Genomic DNA, 7,468 nt, shown 5'->3' with positions numbered 1-7,468 from the left:
AAATGTTGGTAATTGTTTAGGAAGACGAAATTCAGCAGTATTCCTGCGGAGTGTGTGGTGCCAAAAATCTGATCCCTGATGAACAAAATGAAATAGATCATGCATGCTTAAATGGTTTTTCAGTATCTGTTGATACAAATATTGTTATGCGTCCACGGATAGGTATATGTATAATAATCGCGGCCTTAACAAGCGAAAAAATAGATTTTTTTAAGTTAAATATTTAAGAAATAAAGAATTCTGAGTATTTGAAACTTTGGCACATATAATTCTATATTCTTTTATAATTATTAAAAAAATTATTAATATTAATAATAACAGGAGAGTTATTGGTAATGAAGGGAAGCAGTAATAGCTGGTAGTGGACATGAAATATCGAAAAAACGGCTCCAACGATTTCTTTCAAAAATTTTTTATAAGTTGTTGAAAACAATATCTAAGGATGTGTCGAAAACAGAATTTCGAAAAAAATTGTTAAAAAATAATATTTTATTTGCAAAAAAGTGCAAAATTACATTTTCTCTAATAAAATTGAAAATGCAATTTTATACTTTTTTGCAACTAAAAAATATTTTTAAAGAATTTTTTTCGAAATTCTGTTTCCGACATATCTTATTAGATATTGTTTTCAACAACTTATAAAAAACTTATAAAAGAAATCGTTGGAGCTGTTTTCGAGATTTCATGTCCACCACCAGCTACCGAACTGCTTTCCTTCATTACCGCAATAACTCCCGTTACTATTAATATTTTTTAATGATTCTTTTTTTAAATAAATTATAAAAGAATATAGCGAATCATGTGCCAAAATTTCAAATATTCAGTTTTTTTATTTTTTAAATATTTAATTTGAAAGAAAAAAGATAAATTCTTTGCTTGTCAAGATTGCCTACCCGCTTAAAGAATTTGGTATATTTTTAAAAAAATCTGTTTTTTTATAATTATCGAGCAAGTAACATTTACTTCGCCAGCAATTATAATTAATCAAAATAACAGTTAAGACTTGTTAATCGACCCGACTGACTATAATAATCGTCATGACAATACGACCATTGATTTTGGTCCGTCTAAATTGATGTAATTTTAATAAGCATTTTATTTAAATAATTAAATTTATTGCGAAAAATATTATCTCACCCTGGTTAAAAGTAATATTTTTTGCAGTAAATTAAATTGTTTAAATAAGATGCTTATATAATATAAGCATCAAAATTACATTAATTTAGAAAGACCAAAATCTATGGGCAAAACCGTCTTAATTTTATAATTATGTTTTTTTAAAAAAGTTGATCCAGAAACAGGCTGCCTTGTTTCTGATGGCAATGGAGAACGCGAAAAGATGGTAGAAGATATTAATGAGTGCATTAATAAAGTAAATGAGCCTTGTGGCAATTCAACGAAACAAAAAAAATTTTCGGTTTTGGAAAAATCTAGATGTAAAAAAAAATTTAAAACAGGAGAAGTAGACAATATCATCTGGACGTCTGAAAGTATCGCATATCTAATTCAATTAGTAAAAAATAATGAAATTATATGGAATTACTGCATTCCTATGAAAGAAAGGTCAAAATTTAAAATAAGTATTGCATGGGACTTTATCGTGGAAGACTTGAAAGGTAAGACCTAAAAATTTATTAGAAATTAAACAATTTTCTAAACTAAACTGAAATGTGCTCTCACAATATACAAACTCGTCTTAATTCTTTAATAATTTTAAATATTTTAGATACATTTCCCGATATCTCTTCTTTCTTTAATCCAATTGTGGTTCAATCAAAATGGAAAAGTTTGGTCGATTATTTTTGGAGAAAAGTAGCTTCACGTCCAAAAACAACTGGATCTGCTGCCGCTGCTCCCGAATCGTGGCCATATTTCGAAAATATGACATTTCTTCAAGAAATACAAACTAAACAAAAGTAGTAATTCAAATCTATAAAAAATAATTTTTATCTTATAGATTATTATCTATTTCAGGACTATTGATAATTTCCCTGAGGAAGAGGAAGAAAATAGAAGTAATGAAAAAATTAGAAGAGGAAGAACCAACAAAAACAATAACGGCATCGCAAAAAAAAAAAACGTTAGCTCTAAACGAATTGGCAAAGGCACCATCAATAATTCCACCTCCATTCCCTGCTCCTTTACCACAAAACACTACGCAGTCAAAATTGACTTTGAAAGAAAAGAAAATTCGAGATTTTCTACAATTAATGGAGTCCTTGATGCTGAATATACCCGATGCTGATCTCGACAATGTGCTCTTCAGTATCCACGAAACTGTACATAAAGCAAAAAAATGATTGCACAAAAATATTAAAAAGAATTATGTATACTGCGCGGTCTGCGCGTCAATGATTCCTTTTCCTTGGTAAGGGGGGAACACAGAAATCTAGAGACGCTATTATGGTTATTTCTATTAGTCTATTACTAGAATTTCTATATGTTCCCCCATTACCTCAGGAAAAGAATCATTGACACGCAGTGTACGCAGTTTATTATATTTCAATACATGTTTATTTATTTTATTTTATTTCCAACAAAATGTTATTACAAATTTCTAACAAATAAAAATTGTTTCTTTGAAAATAAAAAAATGTGTGTGAAAAAATCTATTTTCTTTAATTTAGTTAATTGCATTATTAACGATAAATTTGGTGAAATTGCCAAGGATACTGCTATTTCATTGGCGAAAACTCTGTGAACTTTCTTCGTACTTGTAAAGCTTTTCGACTTAATACTGCTTGATTTGGTTGATTTAAATTTTGAAATAAATTATTTTCAGATGTATTATTTCGCCAAATACCTGGAATTACATCTCCATTTCTTGTTTCTCTATCTACCATTGACTTGCAAAAATATGTCGACTCTTCCTTTTTTATTAAATATAATTATGGAGACATATCGTTGCTTTTACAATAGCTTCAATTGTTTCTATATTTGCGTCTATTGTTCTTCAAAGTATTCTCCATTTTGCAGTAAGAATTCCAAATGTATTTTCAATAATTCTTCGAGCTCTCGATAAACGGTAGTGGAAAATTCTTTGATCAAGTGACAATTTGTTATTTTCAGGATAAGGTGTCATTAAATATGTTGTCAAGGGAAATGCTTGATCTCCAACTGCAACAAAGTGAAGAACAGTATCGCTGTCCAATACAGATACCGGATTTGGCACTCCCATTCTGTCTTCTTCAAAATATTTTCTCATTTTTGATCGTGAGAAAATACCACCGTCGCTCTGGCGCCCAGTAGCTCCAATATCCAACATCGTAAATGCGTAACGATAATCACATATAGCCAATAACACTATACTATGAAATCCTTTGTAATTATAATATTCAGAACCAGCACCCGCGGGAGCCTAAAAAAGAAAATAGAACAAGATTTTGTTTTTGTTTCTTTTTTTAAGTCACGAAACTTTTACCTTTATGGGAATGTTTTCCATCGATTGTACCAATACAATTAGGAAAATTCTACTGAGATTCAAATCCTCTTCCAATTCCTTTCCAATCTTCAGTTGTTGGCAATTCTAAAACAGATGCTCGTAATTTATTCCATAATGCTGTACATGTTTCGAAAATTATATTGGAAACAGTAGATTTTCCCATTCGAAATTGGTAAAACAATGAAACCATACTGTCTCCAGAAACAACATATCTGAAAAGAAAAGAAATACATCGCAAACTGACATGTAAATTAAATTATAATTAAAATCTTACAATTATTTGCTGTACCTTAGTGTCAAAGCCAATCGCTCGCCAACAGATATAGGTCGACGTGCTATGGTTTCACGTGTTCTTTCAATGCTAGGCCCAACTAACTGAACCAATACTTCAAAATGTGTTGCTGACATTCTGAAGTAATTGGTAAACAATTCTCTATTCGTGAGCAGCAAAGGAAACAACGAAGCATAATTACCATGTACACGACGACTCTTTACTATTGGAGACTCCCAATATCGTTTCTTTTTATATGGTCTTCGTTTTTTTTTCTTGTAAATGTTCAATTATTACAGGCATTACAAGCGTTATTGCTTTCTGTAATTTTCTTCTATGATTATTTACAGAATTTATATAATTGCAGTACCAATGTTTGTGTTAAATTATCCATAATTGACGCACGTCGTCGACAACTGCCGCTGAAACATTAATTGATTTTTATGTTTTAGTGTGGAGAACACGATAGTTTTAAAGCGGGAAGCCTGGAACAAGATTTTTAACGAAGAAAATTGAAAAATAATATTTCCGATGAAGAGTAAAGTACCCTTTAGGTTCTTGTTCTAGTCTTAAAAATTTTGTTCTGAGTTGTTCCAGTGGAGAACACGATAGTTTTAAAGCGGGAAGCCTGGAACAAGATTTTTAACGAAAAAAATTGAAAAATAATATTTCCGATGAAGAGTAAAGTACCCTTTAGGTTCTTGTTCTAGTCTTAAAAATTTTGTTCTGAGTTGTTCTACGCGGTTAGAAATATGTTCTAGATCGACAGTTTTGTAAGTCATTTTGTTTACGAATAAATGGCCAAAAACTGTTATTTTTAAAATTTTTCTTTTTTCAATATCTTTTAAAGTTTTTAACCAATCGAACTAATACTTTGGAACAATGTTTGGAACAACTAGAACAATCTGTAGCGATAAAAAATTTCGATTTTCGAAAAAAGGGAGGCCAGCCAAAAAAATTGTTTTTTTTATTTTATTAAAAAACTGTTGAGAATTAAGGAATATCGTTTTGGAACAATGTAGTACAAAGTCAGAACAACCTGGAACAACTTTCAAAAATATGAATTTCAAAAAAAGGGGGGCTAACTTCATACACTCTTCATGATATAGATTCTAAACAGCGAGTAATATCATTGAAGAGACATGTGATGCTATTTGGAATTGTCTGCAAAAGAAAGTACTTCCTTCTTGTTTGAAGGAAGATAATTGGCTAAACATTGCAGGTGACTTCGAGACAAAATGGAATTTTAACCATTGTATTGGAGCAATCGATGGAAAACATGTTCTTCTTCAGGTGTAAAAATAATATATGTATAATGTAAGAATAAATTATATAAATTCTTGAAATTTATTTTCAGTGCTCAGATAATGCAGGTTCTGCATATTTTAATTACAAACATAGCCATAGCATCGTATTACTTGGAATTTGCAATGCAGATTATATTTTAACCTTTGTTGACATCGGAGGTTATGGCGAACGCAGTGACGGTGGAATCTTTAGAGATTCTATAATAGGTCACAAATTCAACAATCGTGAAATAAATTTGCTAAAACCAGCATCTCTTACAATAAATGTAAAACCTTTACCTTACTTGCTTGTAGGGAATAAAGCATTTCAGTTAACAGAATACTTACTTTGGCTGTATCCTGGAAAAGGCGGTTTAAATCAAGAACGAACAATTTTTAATTACCGTCTTATGCTAGGTCTACAATGCGAGTCATAAAGTCGTGAGTCGTAAGAATTGACTAATCACAATCGAATTTGAAGAGAATAGTCGACTGTGATTGGTCAATTCTTACGACTCACGACTTTACGACTCGCATTGTAGACCTAGCATAAGTCGAGCCAGAAGAACGATTGAAAATACTTTTGGTATTTTGGTCAGCCGTTGGAGAATTTTAAAACAACCAATTATTTGTACGGTAGAAAAATCCATAAAAATTGTACAAGCTATTGTATGTTTGCACAACTTTCTTCGTAAGCAAGATATCGGAGAAAACCAATATGTTGATGACACACTTGTTGATCAAGATAGACCTGATGGGTTTGTTGTTGGTTCTTGGAGAAAAGACATCGAAATTAGCGCGTTAAGAGATATTACTACATGTGGTAATAATAATAGTACACGAAACGCAATCGAAATTCGTAAAAACTTTTGCAATTATTTCAATACTGAAGGAGTTATACCATGGCAATTTAATAATGTTTAATTATAAATATTTTGTACAGGAAACATTGCGTTAAAAAATCCATGATTATAACGTTCTAAATATTATATTTATATAACATTTTCTATGATTTCTTTTTTTTTATTATAACTTACTGTATTTTCTAAATAAAAATGTAAAAATTAATAATTGTTGTGTGATAAATATTTAAAAAAATGTAAACATTGGATTGGAATAAAATAAAACCTCTGATAACTAATTATTCAACTTATTGTTAGTTTATTTAGAAACATTTAAATATTTATTTAAACATTTTAAAGATTACTAAATGTAAATATATTATTTAATAATAAACATTGTGACCATAAAATATAAAATAAAATATTCTTATATTTAAGTAATGCACGTTATATAAATTTGAATTGCTTAAAAAAAATGTCTTATTGTATGTTGCTTTTTATATAAAATGTTATTCATAAATGTTTTCTTGGATAATTCTTTCATACGTTAATTCTAATATGTTTTGCATTATTTCTAATCTAGTCTTTAGTGGCATTTTCCGTAATCTAAATCCCACTAAACTTAAAAAAGAATCTATTTTGTCAGGTTCTGGTGGTGGAGGTAGGGTTATATTGTTTTCTTGACATATAGCGTCCGCAATTCTCTCTATCGCATCTGTCGACCGATCATTTCTTTTCTTCTTTTTTTTCTTTACTGGAATCTAGAATATAAAAAAAGCATTTTTTTCTTAATTATTTTTAATACTAGATTTTTCGCCCGTGCTTCGCGCGGGCTCAAAGTCTATTCCCCTCTCCCTAAACTCACCCATTAATTAGGAGCACCAATAGAACCCAATAAAAACCCCCAATTTTTAACCTCATAGTAGCCATCCCCATAAAATTAGTAATCTTTTGGTACCAGTTTCATCAAAATCATCAACAATAAATTAGAAGAATTTTGGCATCGGTTTCAAGAAAATCGATCCATTAATAAAAAATTATCCATTAATGAAAAATTAAACTTATTCTTAAAAAATTAAATCTCTACTTCTCTACTCTCTCCTATTATATAATGAGGAAAAGTTTGTACCATTGTTCGGGGTAATTTTAGAAACTACTGAATCGATTTTAAAACATTTTACACTGGTGGATAGCTTAAATTATGTCTTCCTGAGTAACATAGGCTATTTGCCATTGTGCTACAACCCAATTTGAAAAAAAATTGGGATATCTAAAATTTTAAATTCTTTAAAAGAGTCGTATTTAATGACTTTTTCTGTTCAGATTTTCCTAATAAACTAAATCTTAAAGTATTGTATATAAAATAGGGGTAGAAAAAACTGAGGAATATAATATAATTCAAAAAATTGCTAATAATAAAAAAGTTACTGATTTCTGTTTAAAAAAATTTATATGTGATTGCTCTGATTTCCGCAAATTTTGAGATATCGAGCTAATATTTTTTATGAATAGAGTGTTATTAAAGGTAGGTTGGTATTGAATTTGGCGAGAATTGGTGAAAGGGTTGTCGATTTTTGCCTAAAAAGTGTATAAGTTATACATGTCATATTTGTCATCTTATATATAT

At 29.7% G+C, this 7,468-nt stretch overlaps 1 long non-coding RNA gene across 2 annotated transcripts; it reads right to left on the bottom strand.

Moving 5' to 3' along the window:
* Window positions 1-1,561: 1,561 nt before the first annotated feature.
* On the bottom strand, window positions 1,562-5,832 carry LOC139824727 (uncharacterized). Of its 2 annotated transcripts, XR_011735262.1 has the most exons (5): window positions 5,348-5,831; window positions 3,732-4,135; window positions 3,422-3,654; window positions 2,804-3,358; window positions 1,562-2,277 (listed from the first exon to the last, which is right to left on the bottom strand). It is a non-coding gene; the product is annotated as an uncharacterized lncRNA (long non-coding RNA). The 2 variants fall into 2 exon arrangements; XR_011735261.1 differs by lacking the exon at window positions 1,562-2,277 and having other exon boundaries at window positions 2,507-3,358; window positions 5,348-5,832.
* Between the last annotated feature and the right edge of the window lie 1,636 nt (window positions 5,833-7,468).

Source organism: Temnothorax longispinosus, unplaced genomic scaffold, assembly GCF_030848805.1.
Source record: "Temnothorax longispinosus isolate EJ_2023e unplaced genomic scaffold, Tlon_JGU_v1 HiC_scaffold_531, whole genome shotgun sequence".
NCBI classification, from domain to species: Eukaryota; Metazoa; Arthropoda; class Insecta; order Hymenoptera; family Formicidae; genus Temnothorax; species Temnothorax longispinosus.
Note: the sequence above shows the minus strand (reverse complement) of the source record. Positions and strands in the feature narration are given on the sequence as shown.